General features: G+C 36.7%; 1 pseudogene; it reads right to left on the bottom strand.

The window, feature by feature from the left end:
- The window catches only part of LOC148562284 (uncharacterized), a 60,538-nt pseudogene extending 47,925 nt beyond the window's left edge, over positions 1-12,613 (bottom strand).
- Positions 12,614-12,844: the final 231 nt, after the last annotated feature.

Here is a 12,844-nt window from a genome sequence, read left to right as displayed (position 1 = left end):
AGGGAAATTTTTCGAAAATTATTTTGAAAAAGAGTTAGTGATTTTTGAAAATAGTTTTTGAAAAATGTTTAGTATTTTTTTTCGAAAAATTTTTTTGAAATCAAAAATAAAAATTAAAAATAATTAGTTAATTAAAAAGAAATTTTGAAAAAGAGGGAATATATTTTCGAAAATTAGAAAGAGAGAATTAGTTAGGTGGTTTTGAAAAAGTTAAGAAACAAACAAAAAGTTAGTTAGTTAGTTGAAACAAATTTTGAAAACCAATTTTGAAAAGATAAGAAGTTAGGAAGTTAGAAAAGATATTTTGAAAAGATATTTTTGAAAGAGATAAGATAAGAAGATATTTTTGAAAAGATATGATAGAAATTAGTTTTTGAAAAAGATTTGATTTTTAAAATCACAATTAATGACTTGATTCACAAGAAATCACAAGATATGATTCTAGAACTCAAAGTTTGAATCTTTCTTAACAAGCAAGTAACAAACATGAAATTTTTGAATCAAAACATTAATTGATTAGTTATTTTCGAAAATTTTATATAAAAATAAGAAAAAGATTTTTGAAAAATATTTTTGGAATTTTCGGAAATAACTAATAATTTTGAAAAAGATTTGATTTTTTTTTGAAAAAGATTTTGAAAAAGATAAGATTTTCAAATTGAAAATTTGATTTGACTCATAAGAAACAACTTGATTTTAAAAATTTTTGAAAAAGTCAATCCAAATTTTCGAATTTGATGAGAGAAAAAGGGAAAGGTATTTTTTTTTTATTTTTGAATTTTTATGATGAGAGAGAAAAAACAAGAAAAATAATGCAATGCATGGCAATTTTAGATCAAAAATATGAATGTGTGCAAGAATGCTATGAATGTCAAGATGAACACCAAGAACACCGTGAATATCATGATGAACATCAAGAACATATTTTTGAAAAGATTTTTTTTTTATGCAAAGAAAACATGCAAGACACCAAACTTAGAAATCTTTCATGTTTAGACTCTAATAAATAAAAAATGTACATGTAAAACAAGAAAAGACACAAAACAAGGAAAACATCAAGATCAAACAAGAAGACTGACAAAGAACAACTTGAAGATCATGAAGAACACTATGAATGCATGAAATTTTTAAAAAATGCAAGATGCACATGCAATTGACACCAAACTTATAACATGACTCAAGACTCAAACAAGAAACACAAAATATTTTTGATTTTTATGATTTTTTAATTTTTTTTTGTATTTTTTTTTCGAAAATTATTTGAAAAACAAAAATAAGGATTTCAAAATTTTTAATATGAATTCCAGGAATCTCGCCATGTTAGTCTTAAAGCTCCAATCAAAGGGTCAGGCATGGCTTAATAGCCAGCCAAGCTTTAGCATATAATTACATGGACTGGAGTGATTAGTTGAATGCCAATCCCAAAGTAGTTTGGGTATGGCTTTACAGCCAGATAGACTTCAACATGCTTCATGAAACACTAGAATTCATTCTTAAAAATTCTGAAGAAAAATAATATTTTTGAAAACATTTTTTTTTTCGAAAACAAGTGAGAAAATTTTGAAATATTTTTGAAAAATTTTTGAAAAGAAAACAAAAAGAAAATTACCTAATCTGAGCAACAAGATGAACCGTCAGTTGTCCAAACTCGAACAATCCCCGGCAACGGCGCCAAAAACTTGGTGCACGAAATTGTGATCTCCAGGCTCGAACAAATCCTGGTAATGGCTCCAAAGCTTGGTGCTCTGATCTTAATTCATGATTGTCACAACTTCGATACAACTAACCAGCAAGTGCACTGGGTCGTCCAAGTAATACCTTACGTGAGTAAGGGTCGAATCCCACGGAGATTGTTGGTATGAAGCAAGCTATGGTCACCTTGTAAATCTCAGTCAGGCAGATATAAAGTGATAATGGTGTTTTCGAATATTATATAATAAAATAGGGATAGAGATACTTATGTAATTCATTGGTAGGAATTTCAGATAAGCGAATGGAGATGCTTTTCGTTCCTCTGAACCTCTGCTTTCCTGCTATCTTCATCCAATCAATCTTACTCCTTTCCATGGCTGGCTTTATGTGATACATCACCACTGTCAATGGCTACTTTCGGTCATCTCTCGGGAAAATGATCCAATGCCCTGTCACGGCACAGCTAATCGTCTGGAGGCATCACCCTTGTCAATGGCTTCATCTTATCCTCTCAGTGAATAATATGCTCACGCACCCTGTCACGGCACGGCTATTCATCTGTCGGTTCTCGATCATGCTGGAATAGGATTTACTATCCTTTTGCGTCTGTCACTAACGCCCTGCAATCGCGAGTTAGGAGCTCGTCACAGTCATTCAATCATTGAATCCTACTCGGAATACCACAGACAAGGTTTAGACCTTCCAGATTCTCTTGAATGCCGCCATCATTCTAGCTTACGCCACGAAGATTCTGGTTAGGAGATCTAAGAGATATTCATTCTAGCTTAATTCATGTAGAACGGAAGTGTTTGTCAGGCACGCGTTCATAAGGGAGAAGGATGATGAGCATCACACATAATCATCACCTTCATCACGTTCTTGGGTGCGAATGGATATCTTAGAAGCGAAATAAGAAGAATTGAATAGAAAACAGTAGTACTTTGCATTAATCTTTGAGGAACAGCAGAGCTCCACACCTTAATCTATGGAGTGTAGAAACTCTACCGTTAAAAATACATAAGTGAAGGTCCAGGCATGGCCGAGATGGCCAGCCCCCTAAAACGTGATCAAAGGATCATAAGGTAATCCAAAGATGCCTAATACAATAGTAAGAGGTCCTATTTATAATAAACTAGCTACTAGGGTTTACATGAGTAAGTAATTGATGCATAAATCCACTTCTGGGGCTCACTTGGTGTGTGTTTGGGCTGAGCCTTAACTTTCCACGTGCAGAGGCCATTTGTGGAGCTGAACGCCAGTTTTTGTGCCAGTTTGGGCGTTCAACTCTGGTTTTGGATCCTTTTCTGGCGCTGGACGCCAGATTTGGGCAGAGAACTAGCGTTGAACGCCAGTTTGCGTCATCTATTCTTCGCCAAAGTATGGACTATTATATATTGCTGGAAAGCCCTGGATGTCTACTTTTCAACGCAATTGGAAGCGCGCCATTTCGAGTTCTGTATCTCCAGAAAATCCACTTTGAGTGCAGGGAGGTCAGAATCCAACAGCATCAGCAGTCCTTCCTCAACCTCTGAATCTGATTTTCGCTCAAGTCCTTCAATTTCAGCCAGAAAATACCTGAAATCACAGAAAAATACACAAACTCATAGTAAAGTCCAGAAATGTGAATTTAACATAAAATCTATTAAAAACATCCCTAAAAGTAACTAGATTCTACTAAAAATATACTAAAAACAATGCCAAAAAGCGTATAAATTATCCGCTCATCAGGAACGTTCAATTTAATTATCAAGAAAGGTCACGGAATAAAGTTCTTCAATGCTGATTACAAAAGAGAGATAGATCGAGTCACAAGCATTTATTGGTAATCTCTCTCGTATTAAGTCTCCCATTACTATCCTCCTTCACTCCGACTCCTCGCAACTGATTCCTCTTTCCATGAAGTGTTCTACTACTTAATATTGCTAATCCTAACTTTAGTCGTTACAACATTTCACCTTTCGTAATTCTACCGTGTCAATACTTCTTCACGCCTTCCGCTGTGTTACTCTAATTGGTTGTCGCTACCCCAATCACCTGATTGTGCCCACCAGAATTATCTTCTCCCATTAGCTCCTCCAACGCTAAGTTTGGCCAGCCTTAACAGCAATGTCTCGTAAAATAAAACTAAGCTAACCTCTGGTCCTAATCCTGACATTTAATATAATCTTCCTAGTTCTAAATCCTGGTTTCCATCATAAGTTAATAAGAAGAGTCAAGTTGCAACCTTCTACAACGTGATTAAAACTCGGTTATCCAGTGTATCGTTACCTCAAATTGGAGATCTTTAACACCGTCTCTGGGATCGGTCTGCACCTTGGTCCTTTTTATAAGGACAACGCCTAGAAATATGTCCTGACAATCCACAGCAGTAACATCCACTGAACCCAGCCATGCATGACTTTTCCGGATGGTATTTTCCACATCTCTGGCACCTTAACTCTTCTTGTTGAGCCCACGCCTGCTTACCTGCTCCTCTCGCCAGTGATACTGGTCATGGTCAATGCCTCTGATATGCCTTTGAACTTGGGATTGCTGAGGGGCATGCCTACCCTTCTTGGAGTTCTGGCCTCTTGATGGAACATACTTTCCACGACCTCTGCTACTAGTACCGCCACGAACATTGATGATTGGAACTTTTGACGGTTTAGAAATTTCACAAATGAATTCTCGTTGTAAAGTATAGTTTCTAAACCAATCACTAATCCTTTCATGCAAAAATTTGTTTGTCACTAAAACAAACCCCTAAATTTATAAACCGAAGTATTGGAACCTCGGGTCGTTCTCCCTAGGAATTGCAACAAAGTGTCTTGTTATTAGTTATGAGTTATGTTTTGGGGTTTTTGATAAGAGACATGAAATGTAAATGGCAATGAAAATAAGCTAATAACTAAAAAGACCTTGGCAAAGTTTGGTGGTCAAGGATCTCTATCCTAATCACTAACCACAACATGAGAATTGGCAAGGATCAACCCCATTAAGTCATCCTCTAACTAATAAAGGAAAGTCAAGTGAGCTATGTCAATCCAAGACCATAACTCCTAGTTCTCCACCAAATCAATTAGTGAGATCTAGCGTCAACGGCTCCCAATCGTCAATCACTTGAACATTAGTAACTCAAGAGTTCCTACGTTACCTTCCTAAGCCAAGAGCATAAAATTCTACTCTAAAATCCAACCAAGCATTTTATCAAACACTTGGAAGGCATAAAAGGAAAACATAGTAAAATTGCAAGGAAAGTAAATCTACACTACTCAATTGCAAGGAATTAAACAACAACAAATCAAATGAACAATAAAGGAACATGAATCATAAACTGCATTAAAAGAAAATGGAAGAACAAAGGTGCATCAACATAAAAGTAGAGAATTACAAGAATTAAATGCTAAACTAGAGAGAGAAGATGTAGAAGAAGAAGAAATTACAAAAGAAAAGTAAATCAAAGCATGAATTAAACCTAGATCTAATAACTAAACCTAATCCTAATTCCTAATTCTAGAGAGAAGGGGGAGCTTCTCTCTCTAGAAAACTAACTAAAGGTTCATGTTGGCTAAACTAATTGCTCCACCTTTGCTTGGACTTCAATTCTGCATGAAATACACTCAGAAACAAGTTGGATTTAGGCTTGGAAAGCTCAAAAATCGCCCCCAGCGTTTTCCCTTTAAGTGGGCCACGTGAGAGTATCGGCGCGTGCACGCCATGTGGGCGAATTCTTCATCCGCGTGGACGTGGCATGTACGCTTGCGCATCTCTATGCGAAACCACTTCTGCGCGTGCGCGCCTTGTACGCGTGCGCGTCTATTGATGCACTCCCAATCTTTGTTTCTTCATGTATTCTCCCTTTTGCATGCTTTTCTCCTCATTTCTTTCATCCAATACTTGCCTGAAATCACTCAAAAAACACATCAAGGCATCAAATGTAATTAAAGTGAATCAAAATCACCAATTTAAGGGCCTAAAAAGCATATTTTTACACTTAATCACAATTCAAGGGAGAATTACAAAACCATGCTATTTCATTGAATAAATGTGGAAAAAGGTGATAAAATTTCTCAAAATAAGCATAAGATAAATCACAAAATTGGGGTTTATCAAATCTCCCCACACTTAAACTAAGCATGTCCTCATGCTAAAATCAAGAAGGAAGCAAAGGGTATCAACATTTATTCAATGCAAATTAACTATCTACAATCTATCTATATGCAATCTATCTACATGAATACAATTGCTTGGTCAAAATAAATCAATCTCCAAGAATACGTGTACAAACACAAGGGCTAAGACAATAGCAATCAACTTAACCCACAATTGAAGTGAATCATTGAAAGACTTTACAAACTTGCAAGAAAAGATGATCATGGGTGGAAACATGTAATTGAGCGATCGAACCCTCACCGGATGTGTATCCGCTCTAGTCACTCAAGTGTATGGGGTTGATTCACTCAATTCTCCCCTAATCATGCTTTCCAAGATTTATTTTTCATCTAACAATCAACAATTATTTCATGCATGCATATAAATATCATGAGGACTTTTCCATAGGTTGTAATGGGGCTAGGGTCAAGGTAGGATGCATATGGTCGAGTGAGCTTGAAATTTGAATCTTTGATTAACTTAGACTTCTCACCTAACCTATGGCAACCTATACAATTCTAAACAAACCTAACTACCCATCCTTTACTTTTCTACACACTCATGTATTCTCTTTTGAACACCACATATATGCATTGATTTTTATTGAACCTTGACTTTGGGGCACTTTGTTCCCTTTTTGTTGCAAATTTTTTTTAGACATCAAGCTGAAATATATACAAGAACATCAATGCATATGGTTTACACATGATTAATGCATGAGTATGTACCCAATTCCTAAAATTTTTCAATCAAAAACACAAATACACTTTTATCTCTATCCAATGTTCCCAACTTCCCAAAAATCAAATGATGAACACTCTCACTAGCCTAAGCTAATCAAAGATCCAAACAAGGGACATTTATTGTTTTTCACTTAGGCTTGTAATATGCTACAATTAAGAACAAGTGGGTTAAGCATAGGCTCAAAATTGGCTAACAATGGAAGATAAAAGGTAGGCTATTTGGGTAAGTGAGCTATTTGAACAATGGCCTCGATCATATAAATACATGTATACACAAAATAATGGACATAAAGAATCAAAAAAATCAAAGATTACACTCATAGGAAGAGAATAATGCACACAAGAATGAAAATAAGTGGTCCTGTATGATGTAACCACACAATTAGGCTCAAATCTCACATGCTTGTGTTCTTTGCTCAAAACATGATCCACAAAGTATATAATTCAAGCAAGTTCTAAAAAAAATTTTTTCTTCAATCAATTGGGGTGCCCTATAGATAAAATCCTTGGAAAATATCATGATTTTGACTAAACTTAATATATACATATGCAATACAACCAAAAATCCTAAAAGACCTAAAAATGAAATGCAAAAGTGTTGGAATTAGAAACTTGTCACCCAAAAATGCCGAGTGGTCAGACGACCTCCCCACACTTAAAAGTTTGCACTGTCCTCGGTGCATCCAAAGATAAGCAAAGGGGGTACGACGACTTTCCTAGTTGCTACCTTCAGCTGGTAGGTCAACTAATGCTGCGTGTTATTCTCCCGCTTCCGTTTTTGCTTATGATGATTCATCTTGAACATAGAAAACAGGAGATAATAAGATAAGTAAATGCACAAGCAAGGAAGTATGGATTGTTGGAATGAGGTAAATCACTAGAATTGGGTGAGTGAATTAGTGTGACATTAATGAAAAATAAGTGTGTGAGTCCTAACTTGCATGCGGTTTAGAACTCACACTCTAGTATTTAGAAACTATGTCATAATTATACAAAAGAAGACACACATTTCACTCATTCTAGTGTGCTTGAAATACTTCAAAAGACTTGTAGGTTAAGTCAACCACACAAGTAGTAAAGAGGCATGAAAGCATTCAAGCAATTAATCAAGCAATTGTGAAATTGGATAATGCATGGACATTGATTGATGTGTAGGTAGACTTAGTGAACAAAATGGTATATGAAACTCACACAATAATTAATGACACATATTGAAGTTGTTGCAACACCTAAGTGACATAGAGGTGAAACACATGGATGCTATGGAACTTAGGAAAAAGAAGATAGAAGTGGAAATCAATCACATAGCAAGCATGGCCCACAAAGCTTTACAAAGCTCAAAAATATGTTACTAGGTAAGCTTTGATCTAATTTCACAATTCTACAATCTCAATGCATGAAATAAGTGATGTGAATAAGGGTAAACCATAAACAAGCATCACCTAAAAAAATGCAATGATAATATACAATTACCTAACAATAGATGGTGAATGCATGGTGGCCAAAACATGCAATTCAAAGAGTTAAGATGCATGAAGGCAACGTAACATGTACTTGGTGTTCAAAGACATTAAGCATGAAAAGTTCCAAACCAGGTAACCAAATACAACCTCATCACAGAAATCCAACAATGACAATTAAAACAATGATGCTAAACTAACATCCCATTAGTAATAAGCAGTAGTAAATGGTAAACAAGATTAGTAATCCAACACTTATAATGGAAAACAAAAAATAAACTAACTAACTAACTAAAAGAAATGGTGTTACATGATGCTTGGTAGTGTGGGATGATGTTTGAAGGGTGGAAAGGGAAGAGAAGAAGGAAAGAAATGGAAAGAAGAGAAGAAAAGAAGGTGAGTGAAACAGGGCAATCCACGCGTGCGCGTCATGTGCGCGTAAGCGTGGATTGATGAAATGGAAGAGACACGTATGTGCGGCTGACGCATACGCGTGCATGGCAAAGCAGAGAGTCGATGCGTACGCGCAAGGTACGCGTGCGCGTGCCCCGGGGCACAAAGTTGGCACCCTTCAGGCACAACTCTCGGGTGAATGTATGAGAAGTGAAAAAATTCAATTCACGCGTACACGTACATGACGCGTGCGCATGGATGGCCGAAAATACTTAGGCACGTGTACGCATGAAGCGCGCGTACGTATGGATGGTGCTCTGTTTTTCAAAATTTTTCTATGTTTTTGCACCAAACCAAGCATTCCAAACCTCCAAACAGCTACCAAAACATCACAAAACCTTATTTAACCTACTAGATTCCCAATTAAACTCAACTAATCAATCAAAACAAGGAATTAAACCTATTTTACCAATATTTACAAAAGAGAAAATGAAAAGATGTTACCATGGTGGGGTGTCTCCCACCTAGCACTTTTGTTTATTGTCCTTAAGTTGGACTTATGGGGAGTGATGATCGGATTTCTTGATGGTCTAGAATTTCACAAATAGAAACTCTTTGCAAGGTATAGTTTCTAAACCAACAATAGTCCTCTCATGCAAAAAATTTATGGTGTTGTCACGATTAACCATCCCCAATGAAAAATTACCGAAGTATTTGGACTCCGGGTCGTCTCCCTAGGAATCAATGGAATGCATGTGTATTGGCTATGGGGGGGAAAAAGGGGTTTTGATTGGTTAGTGATCGGACAAGGAATTTAAACGTGCAAGAAGAGTAAATCAAGCAAACAATTTAAAGAAACAATTAAACAAAAGAGACATTCATGGCATTGAATTGAGGTCATAGGTTCTCTATCCTAGTCATGCAATGATTAATTCGCCTTGTTTAGTTAACTCACACATCGGGAGAATGCCAAATGAGACCAATTAATCATGTTACCATTACAAACAAGCATTTATCTCATTACGTCATCTCCAACAATTAGGGAGAAAGTCTAACGAGACTAGCTAATCCCAATCCAAAAGTCCTAACCAACTTACTAATCAAATTAGCAAAAGATTAGCGTTAATGGAAACGGTACTAGCTAACAACTCTAGATTACCAACATAGGTTGGGTTTCCATGACTCAAGATTGCCTAATTACTCTCTCCAAGCCAAGAATGCTCAAAATCTACTCTAAAGCCCAACCAAGCATTTTGTCAAACACTTGGTGGGTGGTAAAGAAAAGCTTAGTAAAAGTGCAATAAAAGTAATTCTACCAACTATCAATTGCAAGAAATATAAAAACTCACCATTCAATCATCAATGAAAAGAAACATTAACATCAAATTGCATTAAAAGAAATTCAAAGTCAACATGAGTGCATGAATGTAAAAGAGAGCATGAAAGTGTAGAAGCAAGAGATCATAGAAGAATTAAGATAAAAGCAAGGAATTAAACATGGAATTGAAATAACCTAACCTAATCCTAACCTAATCTAGAGAGAAGAGGGAGCTTATCTCTCTAGAAACTAACCTACATGATGCTATACCTACAACTAATTGCTCCTCTCTTGCTTGGACTTCAATTCTGCATGAAATACACTCAGAAACAACTTGAAATTGGGCCTGGGCAGCTCAGAAATTGCCCCCAACGTTTTGCCATTAAGTGGGCCAAGTAAGAGTATCGGCGCGCGCGCGCCATGTACGCGTGCGCGTCGCTGGCAAATTCCCAATCTGCGCGGAAGCGGTATGTGCGCGTGCGCGTCCTCTGAGAAACCACTTTTGCGCTTGCGCGTCTTGTACGCGTGCGCGTCCATTGGTGCATTTCAACTCTTTGTTTCTTCATGCATTCTCCTCTTTGCATGCTTTTCTCCTTATTCCTTCCATCCAATACTTGCCTTATGATCCTGAAATTACTTAACAAACACATCAAGGCATCGAATGGAATTAAGGTGGATCTAAAATCACCAAATTAGGGCCTAAAAAGCATGTTTTTACATTTAAGCACAATTCAAAGGAGAATTACGAAACCATGCTATTTCATTGAATAAATGTGGGAAAAGGTGAATAAATCCCCCAAAATAAGCATAAAATAAACCACGAAATCGGGGTTTATCAAATCTCCCCACACTTAAACTAAGCATGTCCTCATGCTAAAAATTGAAAAAGAAGCAAAGGGTATCACATTTATTCAATACAAACTACTAACTAAATGCAATTTATCTATATGAATGCAATAGCTTAATCAAAACAAGTCAATTTCCAAGAGTACACATGTGAGCACAAGGGTTAAGGCATTAGCAATTAAGCAAACCACAATTGGATTGAATTATTGAAAGATTTAACAAACTTGCAAGAAAAGATGATCATGGGTGGAAACATGTAATTGAGCAATCGAACCCTCACCGGATGTGTATCCGCTCTAGTCACTAAAGTGTATGGGGTTGATTCACTCAATTCTCCCCTAATCATGCTCTCCAAGATTTGTTCTTCATCAAACAATCAACAATTACTTTATGCATGCATACAAATATCATGAGGGCTTTCCCATAGGTTGTAATGGGGCTAGGGTCAAGGCAGAATACATGTGGTCAAGTGGGCTATAAATTTGAATCTTTGATTAACTTAAACTTCCCACCTAACCTATGACAACCTATAGGATTCTAAACAACCTAACTACCCATTTTTTTCACTTTTTTTCACACCCTCATGCATTCTCTTTTTGATCACCACCCATATGCATTGACTTTTATTGAACCTTGTTTTGGGGCATTTTGTCCCCTTTTTATTGTAATTCTTTTTCTTTCTTTTCTATATGTTTTCTCTTTTTTTTTTTTAAAAAACTAAAATATATATACAAGAACATCAATGCACATGGTTTACATATGATTAATACATGAGTATGTACCCAATTCCCATGATTTTTCAACAAAAACGTAAACACACTTTTATCCCTACCCAATGTTCCCAACTTTCCCAAAATCAAATAATGAACACTCTCACTAGCCTAAGCTAATCAAAAATCCAAATAAGGGATATTTATTGTTTTTCACTTAGGCTTGTAATGTGCTACAATTAAGAACAAATGGGTTAAGCATAGGCTCAAAATTGGCTAACAATGGAAGATAAAAGGTAGGCTATATGGGTAAGTGAGCTATTTGAACAATGGCCTCAATAATATAAATGCATGTAAACACAAAGTAATGGACATAGAGAATCAAACAAATCAAAGATTACAATCATAGGAAGAGAATAATGCACACAAGAATGAAAATAAGTGGTCATATATGATGTAACCACACAATTAAAGCTCAAAACTTACATGCTTGTGTTCTTAGCTCAAAACATGATCCACAAAGTATAACTCAAGCAAGTTCTAAAAAAATTTCAACCAATTGGGGTAGTGCCCTAAAAATGAGTTTCTTGAAAATTTCATCATATTGATTAAGCTTATTACAATGCAAAATTGTGATTTAGAAAAAAAATTTTTTTTTAAAAAATTCTCCTAGTTTACCCCTTTTTCATTCAAAACACATTTCTTATATCAAAAGGGTCAACTAGATTTTCAACAATCCATAAATTTTCTAACCGCAATCGATAACTAAGATGCAAAATATATATATATATATATATATATATATATATATATATATATATATATATATGTATATACCTACTAAGAGTGTGCAACAACCAAAATAAGAGTATCTAGAAAAGCATAAATATGTACAGTAATCCAAAATGATCTAGAACATAAAGTGCGGAATAAAACAAGATAGAGTAGCAGCGAATAGAAATAAAAGTCTGAAGGTTCACCACATAAGTGCAAACACCGGTCACGAACGGTGACCTCCCCACACTTTAGAATTAAGCATCGTCCTCGATGCTACTACTGAAGCTCGGGATGGGGGTCAACAATCACACCAGGCTGTGGCTCCTGCTCAGGCTCGGGCTGTGGGACTGGAGGTGGCACTGGCTGCGGCTCAGGTACTGGCTGTGGCTCCTGCTGTATCGGCCCCTCATTATGCTCCTCCTCTTGATCCTGCTCGTCAGAGGCGGAAGACTCTGGGAGTGGAGGAAGCTCGATACCCTGTGATGCAAACACCTGATCTATGCTGTCAAGACGTCGCATGACACGACGCTCGAAGCGCTCCATGAAGCGAAGAAGGTGCTGCACTAATAGATAGGTCGGCTCAGGTGCTGGTGGCGGTGCAGGTGCTGCTGTGGAAGGAGAGGGTCCAGCTGCTGTGGAGGGTGAAGGTCTAGCTGCCTCGACTACCACTCTAGCTCGAGAACGGCGGCTAGTCGGGGGTTTCTCGTGCACCCATATACCCCAGGGAATAGTAACTTCCTTGTCATCGTCATCTGGAGGTGGTGGTGTCACGTC

The sequence above is a fragment of the Arachis ipaensis genome, chromosome B6 (assembly GCF_059453495.1).
Source record: "Arachis ipaensis isolate K30076 ecotype BB chromosome B6, ASM5945349v1, whole genome shotgun sequence".
NCBI classification, from domain to species: Eukaryota; Viridiplantae; Streptophyta; class Magnoliopsida; order Fabales; family Fabaceae; genus Arachis; species Arachis ipaensis.
The sequence above is the reverse complement of the archived record's forward strand: the minus strand, read 5'-3'. Positions and strand labels throughout refer to the sequence as shown.